This window comes from Prionailurus bengalensis, chromosome E3 (genome assembly GCF_016509475.1).
Source record: "Prionailurus bengalensis isolate Pbe53 chromosome E3, Fcat_Pben_1.1_paternal_pri, whole genome shotgun sequence".
Lineage (NCBI taxonomy): Eukaryota > Metazoa > Chordata > Mammalia > Carnivora > Felidae > Prionailurus > Prionailurus bengalensis.
The window spans coordinates 35399675-35414231 of record NC_057357.1 but is presented as its reverse complement, the minus strand read 5'-3'; the positions used below and the strand labels follow the sequence as shown (position 1 = coordinate 35414231).

The 14557-nt window shown below is 43.6% G+C and overlaps 1 protein-coding gene across 32 annotated transcripts in view; it reads left to right on the top strand.

Annotated features, from left to right (window-relative positions):
• Positions 1-14557, top strand: part of RBFOX1 (RNA binding fox-1 homolog 1) — a 1791866-nt gene that overhangs the window by 1691279 nt on the left and 86030 nt on the right. The window lies entirely within an intron of this gene.

Below are 14557 nucleotides of genomic sequence, written 5' to 3'. Positions count from 1 at the left end.
CACATATGTTTACAGAGATTACAACTCTGGAGGACAAGTGTCATTTCCTTCATTCTGCAGATAAATGAGATATCTAGTAACGTTATGTTGTACAAGGCTGTTGACTTCAAAACTTCAAGAGCTCAGTCCAAAGCCAAATCTTAGTGATTCCAAAGCCCATCCCATTTTATTACACATTACCTCCCACATATGCTTTAGTTAATCTAGTATCTTGGGTTAATGATTGTTAACTGGCAATAATTTTGCCATCTCCCCCCCCCCCCCCCCAGAGGAACTGGGAAATTCCAGGAGACATTTTTTCATTGTCACATCTTGAGGGGGGGAGGGCATGGGGTGTTGGCTACTGGCATCTAGGGGGTGGAGGCCAAGGATGCCGCATAACATCCCACCATGCACAAGACAGCCCCCACCACAAAGAATGATCTGGTGTAAAATGCTGATATTGCTGAGGTCGGGGACCACTGTCCCGACAGAAGCAGATTAGTAAAAATGTCACATATGCACCAAATATCTTTCTCAAGCCCTACCAGTAACTCCTGCGAAAGATGGATAAGCATCTGTAGTCATCAGTGGCAATCAAAAAGAGACCTTCGTTCAAATGTTTCCTCTTCTGGGCATTACTTTGTGATTTTTGACTCCAGAATGGAAAAAGCATAAAGCTTGATTGTATGCTGTAGAACTGTGTCAGGGGTCCATGAGACCATCCTCAGGCTCTGTGTTTGCTTAGATGTGCTCTTAGGGACTCAGCAAGGCTCTTTTAGTCACAGTTCTGATTTATTACAAAAGGGTACAGATTAAAAGTCAGCGAAGGAAGTGGCACCTGGATGGCTCAGTCGGTTAAGCATCCGACTTCAGCTCAGGTCATGATCTCACAATTCAAGGATTTGAGCCCCACATTGGGCTCTGTGCTGACAGCTCAGAGCCTGGAGCCTGCTTCAGATTCTCTGTCTCCCTCTCTCTCTGCCCCTCCCCTTCTCATGTTCGCTTTCTCTCTCACTCTCACAAATGAATAAACATAAACTTTTTTTTTAAAGAAATTAGCAAAGGAAAAGAGCAAATGAGTTAGAATCCAGAAGAAACCAGGCAAAAGCCTCTGGGTGCACCCTTACAGTGGAAGTACGCAATGTGCTTAACTTTCCCTGCAGTGGTGCCTGATGGCAAACACAAAGTGTCATCAGCTGGATGTCAATCCGCTTCCTGGGAGGCAGCCCCATAGATGTGGAGCCCCCGTATGACTGACCTCAACTACTCAAACCATAGCCCAAAGAGCAAAAGGAAGTATTCACCATACATCACATTGCTACCAGAAACTATCTTATCAAACTGGTACTGTGTGGCCCAAGGCCTCAGGCACCCAGGAACAGTTTTATCAGGTAGAATATTCCAAGGGTTTACAACTCATCTACCAGGAGGTGTCCAAGGGCCAGTCCTGAAGACAAGCATCCTGGGGGGAATGTGCAGGGTTTAAGCAGCCCAGACCTGTGGAGTTACCCCTTTCCTACACAACAGAAGGAAGAGGGGGAGGGGTGGGGTTGAGGAGGTAGAGAAGGAGAAGGAGAAGAAAGAGAAGGGGAGGGGGAGGAGGAAAAAGGAGGAGAGAGAGGCGGGTGGGGGAGAAGAAGGAGAAGCTGGTTGCGAACTCAGAATACAGAGCTCATATATATAGAAGGTCATGAATGTAGTGGTCAGGAGGAAGGAAGGTATAAGATGAGACTTACCACTGCGTGTGTTGGTTCTAGGAGAAAAGATCAAGGTGGATTTAGTTATGAAAGAGAAAAAAATGTGTGGCTTTTCACTTAGAGCAGGAGTCTGCAAATGTCTTCGATAAAGGGCCAGTCAGTGAATATGTGCAGCTGTGTGGGCGGGCAGAATCGCAGTGCTGAAGGCCTGTGAAATGCCAGGTAGTGTGGTAAGCACTGGGGGAGCCCCTCATCCCTCTGAAGTTCCTTAGAGCATTGAGAGCGGCAGAAAGATAAACTTAATGTATAATAAATGATGATGCCTGCCCACCAGAACGCTAAAAAAGGAACAACCCTCTCTGCATTAGGAGCTAGGGAGGGGGTATTAATTGGGTTTTGAAGGATAAGGAAGAGTTCTCCTGGGAAGAAAATGAAGAAAGATCTTTGTGGTGGGTGAGTTAGAAGGAGTTTGGTAGAACCCAGAAGGGTTTCTCAACCTTTATCTGCAGAATCCATTGAGAAGTATTAAAATTAAAAAAAAAAATACAGGTGCTTGATCTGCACTGGATATAGAGATTTCTGTGGCAAAATCAGGTTCCCCCCCAAAGCTGAGAAGTACTGATCTGTTGAGATCAGAGGGTACCTTCTAGAGAAAAGTTGCAAAAGCCCTGACAATGCTATATAAAAGGAATGTGGATTCTGGAATCTGTCGTTTGAGTGACAGGCAACCATTGAAAACTCTGATAATTAAAACATAGAATAAAACGAACAAGACCACCCAGCGATGAATTAGCACTCCTATCTGCCCTTGAAACAAATAATAGTCTTATCATGAGGACTCTTACAAATATGTGAACCAAGCCCTAAAAGGCTGAAAGAGGTTAAACCGAATCAGCAACTTCTCAGCCGTTGTAGAGATCAGGCTCCAGACAGACCCCAGGATTACTAAGCCAGTGCCTGACACGGAGGCTATTATAAAACTTGTTTTCTGGCTTTGTCCCGATCTCTTCCTAGAAAAGCAAATCTGCAGACTTTAAAAATGACACGATTTCATTTTTCTTTTTTTAATGTTTTAACTTGTGTCGCCATTCGATTATAAATCACGCAGTTTTGGTGCTTGCCACTTTTCGCGTTCTTGACAAAATTTATAGTTCAGTGTTATTAGCCCGACCAATTAAGTTGTATATAAATAAAGACGAATTGGCCAAATATTGTTTAATACCCTGTATGTTAATTATATGTAGATAATCATTCTCTAAGCATCAAATGAAGCCGTCTTTTAAAAATGTACTGTTGAAGAACCAACAACACAAATAGCAAAATCCTACTTAAATTAACTACGTGGGTGACAGTTAATGCATTTCTAGAACTTCTATGGACCTGTTACAACCCATTACAGTCGAAATATTGGTTTATGAAAAATTAATAAAGCCAATGGAAAATGGAACCCAGCATCTGCATTAGCTGTTCACAGCAAAAGAATCAGGCAGAATTAATTATGCCGTATGCTACAATCTAATGAGTTTTTCATTAAACAGTATACCATTACGGAGACTGAACAAGGATTATTCAGGGAATAATGCCAAAGGCTGTTTTTTTTTATTTATTTTTTTATTTTTTGGAGGAGATTAAATTAGTTAATGGGTTTTACATTTAAACCCAACGCAGAGGTTAATCGATGTACGCTTACCATTATTTTAAACCCAGTGTTGTTTTAAAAACAGGAACACCCCAATATCACTGATATTTCCTCTGGGGGAAAGAAAAGATGAGTCTATTTGTGTGTTTCTAGTGTTTGTTTGATAGACATATGATATTGTAAAGACCTTCTGAATTAATTTTGTCATTTTTGAAAACCGTTTTCACCAGCTGAAATATTCTATTTGCTTTCAGCCCACGGGTGTGCGTGTGTGTGTTTGCGGTGTGGGAAGCTTGTTTAAACAAATGTATCTGATTTTTCTTTGGGAGATTCAAAGTGGAAGTACATTTTCTGCTCTTACCAAAAGAGTGGGGTCAGGAGTTTAAACCTAAACTGGGATGGGAAGGGGACTCTGGATGAATCTCTACCCCCATTCCACAAATACTTCGGTTCCCACTAAAATACAGCTCTGTACTAGCAAGTGAAATAGAAGAGGGGTCCCAAGGGAAAGCCATCTAGGGGGGTTTGGGGCTTCTGCAGCATCTCAGAGGTTCTTATCCCTAGGAAGAAGAGAGAAAGAGAGAAACTGGGAGAGAGGAAGAGAGAAAGAGAGAGGGAGAGAGAGAGAAAGGCAGTCTGGGTGATTTGCAGAGACTTGTAAACTCCACGCATGTTAGCTGAAGTGCAATTTCTCATTTGTTTCCTTCATAATAGATTACAAGCTAAAATGTCTTTACGAGATGCAAGATGAATGTAGTTGAAGGGGTCACATTTCAGTTCCAGGGAGGGGTGTCCTCTCCCCATCCCCCTTTGAGGCTCCGCCACAAGGCGATTTGGGGCCCACACCCATGCAGCCCCATCTCCTGATTCCTCAAGAGAAGCCAGACACCTGTCTTGTGACATGAAATTCCCCCAGTGTAAATGTTGGCAATTAATTCCCAACCTTAAAATGCTCTCCATTCATTGTTATATGTAGCATTCTGAGGCCACACCCCCCAGTTCAGCAGCCGTCAACATGCTTCCCCATTCTTCAAGGAACAGTGGGACAAAAGTAGCCCCAAAGTGCTGTATTTGGGGATTCAAAGTCATAGTAATATAATAATACTGTAAGTTCTTTATATATATTATTCAGTAATAATGCTTATTACTGGGGCCACTTACTATCCACGATTTGTCAAATCCTTCCGTGTAGCAGATCTGATCCTTTCAATTCTCAGTGAAGTAGGGTTTTTTTGTCCCTATTTTACAGATGTGAAAACCAAGTCTGGGATGTTAAGGGACTTGCAGAAGATCAAAGAAACTTACACTTAGTGAGGCCAGAACACAAAACTAAGCGTTAAAACTCTCAAAGCTCATGCTTTTTCAGCCGCACTGTGAGACCTTGAGAGTTCACCATTTCTCCGCCCTCTGTGTTTCTTTCCTCCCTGTCTTACTGAGATCTTGCAAGTGGGATTTTCTTATCTATAGAAGATACATCCTGCCCAGAGGCTTCCTTGGTTGGATTTAAAACCCTATCACAGATTCTTAAATGTGATCATGAGGTTCTAGCAAACATTTTTAGCCTGGAAGAGTCAGGTGTTTCCAGCCAGAAGGCAACTGTGGAACTGTTTGATGTGGCTTTAGTGCAAATGGGGTAGATTTATCACCCCACTGTTGGAGAGGATGTTTCAACACCTAAAGACCTAGGATCACTATTAATAAGCAGATGGAGCTTCGTTAGTGAGTCTGAGCTCTGGAGTCGCACCAAGCTGGCTCAGATTTGTTTGGTCTCCTATTTTTCTCTCTCTGGGCCTTACTTTCCGTGTGGGTTTGATAAGAAAAAGAAAAAAAAATCATAGTGTGTGCACGGCATACCTGATTCAATACCTGAAACTCAGTGGCATCATTAATATTAGCTATACTTGACTTCGCTTAAGCATTTTACTATTGTTAGCAGCCTAGGGCATCCCCTGGGATCTGATTAGAAATGCAGATTCTCATGACCCACTGCAGATGAGAATATGCATTGTAAAATCGCCCCCAGGTGATTCAGCACCCCTTAGAATGTTAGAAGCAAGGCTGTATCTAAGGTTGCCCTGACCTATATACTAAGGGCCATAACCCTGAAGGCCAAATACCTTAGGAGAGAAAAGTGTTTCCATTGTTTTCATTATGGTTACCTTGCTGGCCTTCCACAAATATCTTACAGGACAATTTTTTTCTTGTTGTTTTAATGTCATGAACAGCAATGAATCAGAAAGAAAATTTTGGCGAGCATTCAAAGAATATGTCTTTAAATTTGGGGGGTTGATTGTTTTTAACGAAAATGAAATAAAGTTAAATTTTAGAAAGTACTGATCGAATGATATTCTCTGAAATAGTCAGTGACAGCTTGCCAGGGAGGGACTAATGCAGTCCCTTTGGTGTCTTCCAAACAGAAAGGGGAAATTAGAACAGGGGTCAGCAAACCTTTCCTGTAAAGGTCTGGAGAGTGAATATTTTAGCCTTTGTGGGCAATAAGGTGTCTGCTGTAACTTCTCAGCTCTGTCTTGCAGGATAAAAACAGTCGTAAGTAACATGTAAAGGAACAAGGGTGGCTGTATTCCAAGAACACTTTCTTGATAGATACTGAAATTTGAATTTTATGTGATTTTTCACTTTGTCACCAAATGTTGTCCTATACTATGGATTGCTTTTCAACCATATAAAAATGTAAAAAAACATTCTTAGATCACAGTCCATCCAAAAACAGTGCTAGGCTGGATTTGGCCAAAAGGCTCTAGTTTGCCTCCACCTGATTTAGAAGATGAGCCTTAAATCCATGGGTCCAGGAATCTGGTTGGTTTGACTTGCATTCAGCACTAGAAGATTTCTATCTGTGTGACCTTGGGAAAAACTCTCTATGTCTCAGTATCCTCATCTATTAAATAGATGTAATGATAGTACCTGTCTTACAGGATTCATAGTAGGGGATAATAATCCAAATTAAGCATCAAGTGGGTTTGCTTAGTACCTATCGGGTATTTGATAAGTAACTTTTGGAATCGCTACCACTGATGTGTTTATTATCATATTGCGTCAATTGAATATTTTCTGTAAAAACCACTCTTAGCCAGAATTTTGGTGGCAGAAAAATAAGAGCAGTTCAAGTAAGTCGTTGCAGTTTTTTAATCACAGATAATCAGGGAGGAAGTTGTACAGACATCTTCATGGTATTCCCGGAACTTTTTTTGTTTTTGTTTTTGTTTTTTTGGTACAGTCTGAAATTATGTCAAAAAGAAAAGTGAAAAGAAAAAAAAAAAGAAGAGATCATGTATTTCTTTTTAATTATTATGAAAATCCAAACTTGTATAATAAATTGGAGTAAAAGATTATTTATACTGTATACAGATTCACTTCAGGGCTCCTTTAACTATGGAAGTCCCCTGGTTCAATTAAAACATGATTCACTTTATAAGACTGAAATATACAGACAGCATTTTCTGCAACATCTGTGCCTAAATGCAAATACCTCAGTATTTAAAGTTGGGCCATAACCCTTCAGAGAGGCTCATCTTTCAGGCATGTATAAAAGCATTAAGTATTAGCTGTGAAAATACTCTTACATGGATCAGCTGAATGCTGGTCTATGTTGAAAAATGCATAACTAAAGGGGCGCCTGAGCAGCTCAGTCTGTTAAGTGTCCAACTTCAGCTCAGGTCAAGATGTCGAGGTTCATGAGTTCTGGCCCCTCATCGGGCTCTGTGCTGACAGCTCAGAGCCTGGAGCCTGCTTCGGATTCTGTGTCTCCCTCTCTGCCCCTTGCCTGCTTGTACTCTGTCTCTCAAAAATAAATAAGCATTAAAAACAATTTTTTAATGCATAACTGAGGTGGGGGGAAAGGTATCTACAGCTCAGGGGGACTTTGGATAAATGTGTTGATTGGAGGCAATAACCTCCATTGGCCGGGACCACATGGCTCCCTCCCAGACCTCTATATCTAGCATCGAAGTTTGGTGCTTGAATGGCCCTCACGTAGTACAGAGCCTCACTGATCCTCAGGGCAGAGCTCCCATGAGGCAGGCAGGTGTATTAGTGTGTTGGGGTTGCCATGCCAAGGCACCACTGACTGGGTGGCTTGAACAACAGAAATATATTTTCTCACAGTTCTAGAGGCAAGAGGTTCAAGATCAACGGGTGCTCAGAGTTGGTTTCTTCCAAGGCCTCTCTCCTTGGCTGGTAGATGGCCATCATCTCCCCGAATCCTCACATGGTCTGTATCCTAATGTACTCTTCTTATAAGGACATCAGTGACACGGGATTAGGGTCTACCTTAATTTTAATCTAATTACCTCTGTAAAGAGCCTATCTCCAAATACAGTCACGTCCTGAGGTCCTGGGGGTTAGGACTAAACTGTATGAATTTGGAGGGAACACTCTTCAGTCCATAAAAGTAGGGCAGAAATGAGAATGTCTTCATCTGGATGGGAAATCAAGTGTGGCCTCCCTAGGATTATGCTGTTGGTGACTTTGCATACCTTCTTTAGCAGCCCACCTCCAAAGAGTTTGACAGATTAGTTAGGACTGGGTGTTGTTACTCTTTGTTCGAAATGCCAAAAAAGCAGAGACAAAAGTTATCAGCATACAAAAAGCGAAGATAAAAAATAAATAGGCTCTATCTCTTTGCCCACACAAGTTCTCAGACCAGATATATTCAGCCATTTTTACTTTTTATTCCTACACCTGTGGAAGATGCCCTTAGGCCCGGATTTTTCGAAGTGCATCCACGGAGCAGGAGAATCACCTGGGTTGCTGATCAGACGTGCAGATTTCTGACCAGCCGAGTGGCGTTCTCTGGGAGTGGTGCCTTTGAAGGCACACGACTTAACATTCTTCCCAGGGGATTCCTAAAGTCTCCCAGGCTTGGAAAACCTCCCGTTTTAGGAAGGCAAGCACTCACAGCACTGAGGTTTGAGCGACTGGCTCTCCATTGTTTCTCCAAGGGTGGTCCCCTGACAACAGGCGACACTGTTGAAAATGCAACCCTGGAAGTAGGACCTGGTTTTCTGTGTTTAAAAAATCCCCTAGGTGGTTTTGATGATGCAGGTGATTATAAGAACCAGCGGGGGACTGAGGGCAGGGCATGACTGACAGTCACCTTCTTAAAGTACCCCTCCTACGAAAAGGACCTTTGCGGGTTCCTCTTTCAGTGAACTGTCTCTTTGTCACCCGCTCAGAGCTAGTTTTTTCAATTAGGACCAATGTTTTCCTGTTTATATATTTTTAAGTTTATTTATTTATTTTGAGGGGCAGAGAGGGGGGAGAGAATGGGGGAGGGGCAGAGAGAGAGAGAGAGAGAGAGAGAGAATGAATCCCAAGCAGGCTCCATGCTGAAGCTTGGGGCTCAACCTCATGAACCATGAGATCATGACCTGAGCTGAAATCAAGAGTCAGCCTCTTAATCAACCCAGCCACCCAGGCGTCCCTCCTATTTGTATTCTAATTTAAAACAATGCTTAAAAACTCCTTCTGTGACAATGGAAGTAAGGAGTCACTGATAAAATGAGTAATGTTCTAGAAGTCTAGATAGCTTGTTTCTCACCTGGAATTCGCCTCTGACTGATGATAAGTCTTTTCATAAACGACATCCTTGTTCGTGCCATTTTTCCCGTCTCTAAAGAGGGAATAATACTACCTGACACCTGTTATTAGGGAGGAATAAATGCAGTGTAAAAATTTTTTTGGCAAATATTGAATAAAGACTTCCTTTTTTGTGTAGAAAATGAAAGTATTGTTTTTAGCTGTAATTATAACTATAGTAATACATTTTTAGTTATGACTGCAGTATATAACAAAAATATGGAATAACCAGTTTGCCAGTCAAAATGGTCACGCTTAATAAAAATTATGCCAAAATTACTTTTAAACTTCATTGATCTCAGCAAACCAAAGTAAATAACCACGGTGTCTAAGGTTTTGGGGGTCAATTCAGACTCATTCCTTTGTTCACTTTCTTGTATATGTATTTGTTCCTGAACCTATGAGTACGAAAAGAGACAGTGTGTCATTCTTTTGAAGGATGCATGAGGCTTAGTAGGTGTGGCCCCAGAAACCACACAGTGTCCGGCAAGTGGTAGATGTCACTACGTGCCCACCCAATTAATGACCGTCCTTGCAAGCCACCTTTCCTTAGCTGAGCACTAGAGACAGAGAAGCTCTATACTGGTCTCCTGTGTTCATTCACCATTTGCCAGCGGGGCTTTCCTCTTAGCCCTCTTTCCAGAGTCACTAGGCTAAGTGACATTGGAAAGCAGGATCCTAGCAAAGGGCTCCGTTTTCAAGTGACTCAGGATTAGCACAGAGATGCTTGTGGAGGTTCAGACAGCACGTGAGACTCTCAGAACCTTCCACAGTAGGTCGTCCCCAATCCCCATTGGCTCTTGGAAGATTAATGAAGTGTTGTTGTTATCTTTGTGTCTTTAATTTTTTGTTTGTTTGTTTTTATTTCGGTAGAGATAGGAGCAGCTCTCCAAACATTCTAGCTCATCAGCACCTCGAAGCTAGAGAAGTGAGCCACTCCAAGTTGCTAAGCAGTTGAGGTTGACATGTTCTTTGACGAGCAGTTTCTCTGACATGATTTTTTCCTTCTTTCTTCTTTCTTTCTTTCTTTCTTTCTTTCTTTTTTTTTTTTTTTTGTGGAATTCAGAAAATACAGGAAGGGCCTAGTCATTCACACTGGGCTACTTGGAACTCTGCCTATTTGGTGCTAAAGTGGAAGGGCAGACTTTCAAAACAGCCTCTCTTCTCTACCTTGCCCTCATCCATTCTAATTGTACTTCTTGGGAGTGCCACATGGCTGCCTGTCCGAAAGTCTGTAGTTCCTCTCATCAGGTTCCCCCGCTCCCCACCGCCCGCCTCTAAGCCTAGGTCCCAGGATCCATGGGGATGAAAGACGACTGGGACATGATTCATGGCCTCTTGGAGTTCGTAGCATCCATGGTCAGACACTCATTAGATAGATCAGTACAATAATCTAGAAAAGCAGAGGAAGGAAACTGAACTTGGCAAGTAGAGGCAAGTAGATGTGGTTTCTAGGAGGCGAAGCCAGAGCAGTGTCCATAAGGGGGAGAAGAAGCAGCCTCTGTAAAGGCAGAGGTGTGAAAATGCACCTTTGTTCCAGCTGGTTTGACTCCAATTTCCTCACCTAAGAGTTGGCAGCAGAGTAGAAAGTTTAGATGCTTCCTCTTCCCTGTCTGTGATAGGAATCACCCCTCTGAGACTTCTCCATGTCCCTCGAGGGGCCAAGAATGATCCCCACAGCTGTGGGAGTCTTCAGGTAAGAAGAAAGGGCTGGGTTTCCTACCTGAGACACAGACCTTGGCTCACTGTCTGTCAGCTGGAGGGTTCCGAATCCTGCCAGAGTGGCCCTGTAGATCTGCTGGAATCTTGGATGCTGATGATGGTGGCATCACTGAGTATGACAGTCAAAGGCTCTGATTATTCCAAAGTGTCCGTCTGCCATGTGGAGCCAGTTCCTTCCTGCCAGGCACAGAATGAGGCTGCTTAGATTTCATATTAATCTGAGTCAACCTTAAAAGAACCAGAGAAGGGGCGCCTGGGTGGCTCAGTCGGTTGGGCGTCCGACTTCAGCTCAGGTCACGGTCTCGCGGTCCGTGAGTTGGAGCCCCGCGTCGGGCTCTGGGCTGATGGCTCGGAGCCTGGAGCCTGCTTCCGATTCTGTGTGTCCCTCTCTCTCTGCCCCTGCCCCGTTCATGCTCTGTCTCTCTCTGTCTCAAAGGTAAATAAACATTAAAAAAAAAAAAAGAACCAGAGAAGAGGAGGAAACAAGTGAATCCCGTAGACAGATAGGTTTATAACTCACTCCTTGTGGACTTTAGGCATGCACATCCCCAGCTGTAAACAAGGGGCAAAAGCAGGCTCCCTCAGGAAAGATTGGTTAGACAAAGCACTATTTTTATCAAAGAATCTAGAAGTGTCTTTACAAATATAATAATTTAATCATACTCATCAATCCTTCTGAAGGTCAGGTGTTTTGCTACGGGCTGGGAATAGTTGAGAATGGTTTGGCTCTGACCCAGGGGAGGCTCCCTGTGACTAAGACCAGTATGTAAATGAAAAGTTGCAGCACAAGTGTGACAAAGGACTGACTAGGGAGATTTTTCTAAGTGTGATGGGAGTATAGAATGGGGAATGACCCATTAACTCCTGGGGACAGGGAAAAGGAGAGGAGATTTTAAGTGACACAGTTGGAATTGGGGTGGGGTCTACATAAAATTAAACGTGAAACTCCCAGAATTCCTCCCTAGATGACATAAAGAGGTCAGTTTCATACGGTTGAACCTCACAGATGGGGCAGGAATGGCATGGATGTTTCATCCCTCCACCAACTGATTAAATGGTAGCAACTGCCTAGAAGCTGTGTTAAGAACGATTCTGAGGATTCCAGAATAGGAAAGGATACTGTGGAAATTGATGAACAGTCTGTCCTAGGTAGGGAATGATGTCCAGTGGTAGAAATTGAACACAGTTGCCATCTTTAAATTCTAAGGAGGAAAGCCCTCCTTCCTCTCCTCCCACAAAAGCCTGGATATTAGAGTAAAATTGCTTTATAAGCAAAGGCACAGAAGTCTGAGAAGTGCAGGATGTCACCATGGTGGCCAACAGTTCATGCTTAAATGGAGGTAAAAGGTCTATGTTGGGGGCATGGGGCATGGATGGAAAATGCAGTGCAAGAGGTTCATTAGAAAGCTGTATCACAAGGTGCCTTGAATGACCTTGTAAACACGCTTCATGCTGCCACATGTACCTTATTATCTATTTGACTTACTTTTTGAAACCAACACACATGACCCACCCCCGCCCCCCAAAATGCATGGAGGTTACAATGTTCTTCTCTGCCTCTTTGTTTTTGTTTAATTCAAAGCATTCTCTCAAGAAAAGGTCACAGAGTACTAAGAGAACATACAATAAATACTTTGCAAATTAGAGGATGTTTTTTAGGTAAAATAAAAACCAAGTCCTGTGACAGTATAGGTTTTGTTTTACAAAGGTCAGAATTATTGCATAAGGAATTGGTTTTTTTTCACTACCAAGAGGACGTCCAAAGAAGTTATTTCAATCCAGTTTCTCAGAATCTACAGCGTAAGAGCATTAGGAAAGCTTCATTATGCCCTGCCAGGATTTAGCTTTCTAGAGGGAATCTGTGTTGTGTCCCAATGGGATTCTGTAAATTGCATTGAGAGTGTTGAAAATTGACCCTAAGGTTTTGACTGCACAATACCGCAATGTCCTTCTGGATATATTTTTGCTACAACTGTGCTATGTTTCTTTTGAAACCACGGCCCGCCAAGAAACTTCAGATCTCATTTTGAAAAGTGGTTTTTAACCAGAGGTGGATAGGAGAGACCCATGGAATTTCTCACGGGTCCCACCCTAGAAGGTGCTGATGTGGCAGCCATGGGTGTATCCTATAGAGATGTTACTGTGTATCTAAGGTTCTAGCAATGAGCAAGAACACAAAGATGGATGCGTCTGCAAAGTCAGACTCGGTACTCATTGATAAAGAAGAGCGGGGGTCAGGGCATGTCCTTCAGGTGTGTAGCCCATCCTGTTGGTTGATTTTGGACCCCATGCCCCAAAGATCTGGTGTTCGGTTTGTCTGCTGTTAATTGCCATACTATGCCAGTTTCTTGTCCAAACCAGAAGGACTTGCTGAAGAGAAATCAGACCATGTGAATGAAGTCCCCGCTTATATGTTGGGTTAAGTTTTTTTGTTTTTTGTTTTTTAATAAACTAGAAAGAAACATCACTTCAGCAAAGTCTGATCATGACTCAGGCCCAGCCAGACTCTGAATACATTCACTGCCAAGAGAAGGTCAGTCACTCATGCCCAGACTTTTGTGGGGGGCTCTTCTCCGGCTGTAAGTGTAGGATACCAGGGTAAGCATCAGAAGGATCAGGGGACATTTCTTCAGATGGTCCATGGGCTGCTTCTCCTTGTCAAAGAATGGATGGATGTGGCTGAGCCAGTGAAGGAGGAAGGGATTGTAATAGAGCTTTGCTTTACCTGGAAATCATGTACAAAACACAGGGAAACACAGGGAACAGAGGGTAGAAGTGGCTCTGCAGAAGCCTTCTCAGCCCTCCTCATGGGAACCATGCATCCTGGCTCCATACCTGAAGGATGGTGGAGTGGAGGTCATGGACCTGTGTTTCGTTTTTCACTTCAGGAAAGATGGCAGCCTCTTAATGGTTCACATGGCAGTCCCTCTCTGCTTGGCAAACCCCCACTCACGCTGCAAGTTTTCACTATACTTCCTTTGACCTTGGGAAAGATACTTTAGGATTCTAGAACCCCTTCGTGAGCAAGGGGTGGCAAGTCTCCAAGCATATGTAGGTGAGCTCACAGTAAGGCAGGCTTCTTCTCATGGGGGAAGCCTTCCAGCTGTGGCGATAGGTAGCGGATCCAAAACCAGATGGAGGCACTGCCCTTGCCCAGCCAGGCAAGTGAACAGAAAACACAGGAGCCCATTTCCGTCGTCAGTAATGGGCTGACAGTTCCTCAGACGTGTCTCTCATCCTTTTCAAAGTCTCCGAGTGTGAGCTTTGCAGCAGCAGGAGAACGGATTTGATACCCTGAGGATCCCTGACCCTGCTCATCCTCAGAGTGGGTGGATGTTCAAAACACACATAGATTGAGGAGATAACTCCAGATTCCACCGTGCTTCCCCGCTGTAAAATTCCATTGTGCCAGGAGAAGCCCGGTGCCCTTTGCTTTAAATCAGGCAGAGGACAGTCAGCTCTGAATTGCAGGCTTGGTGAGACAGCTCTCCCACTGGAAGCCTGAGAGCTTTTGCGAACAAGTAGGAAACCGCAGAAGCCAAAGACTGTCTCACCTCAAGCCCAGCGTGGGCCCCCAGATGGGTCACTTGGAACGTGAAAGTTGCATTCATTGCCTCCCTGCTGCACTTCTGTTCTTCCCCTGAAGAACGAATTCAGAAGGTCTAAAGTGTGGGGGAGGAAAAGTTTTCTCCAAACAAAGCCCTGCACGTGCTGACCCTTTGCTAAGTGATGATTAGGTGGCAACCCCTGTGTTGGGCGCATCTCTAGCCATACGATTCACGACCCTTCCTGGAGGTAGGTATATCCACCCCGTTTTCCAGATGGGAATCCCAAGGCACAGAGAGGTACAGTAACTTGCCAAGATCACACAGCTAAGTGGTGTCTGAGCCAGGCTTATCGTCTACTTCCCTCTGATAAT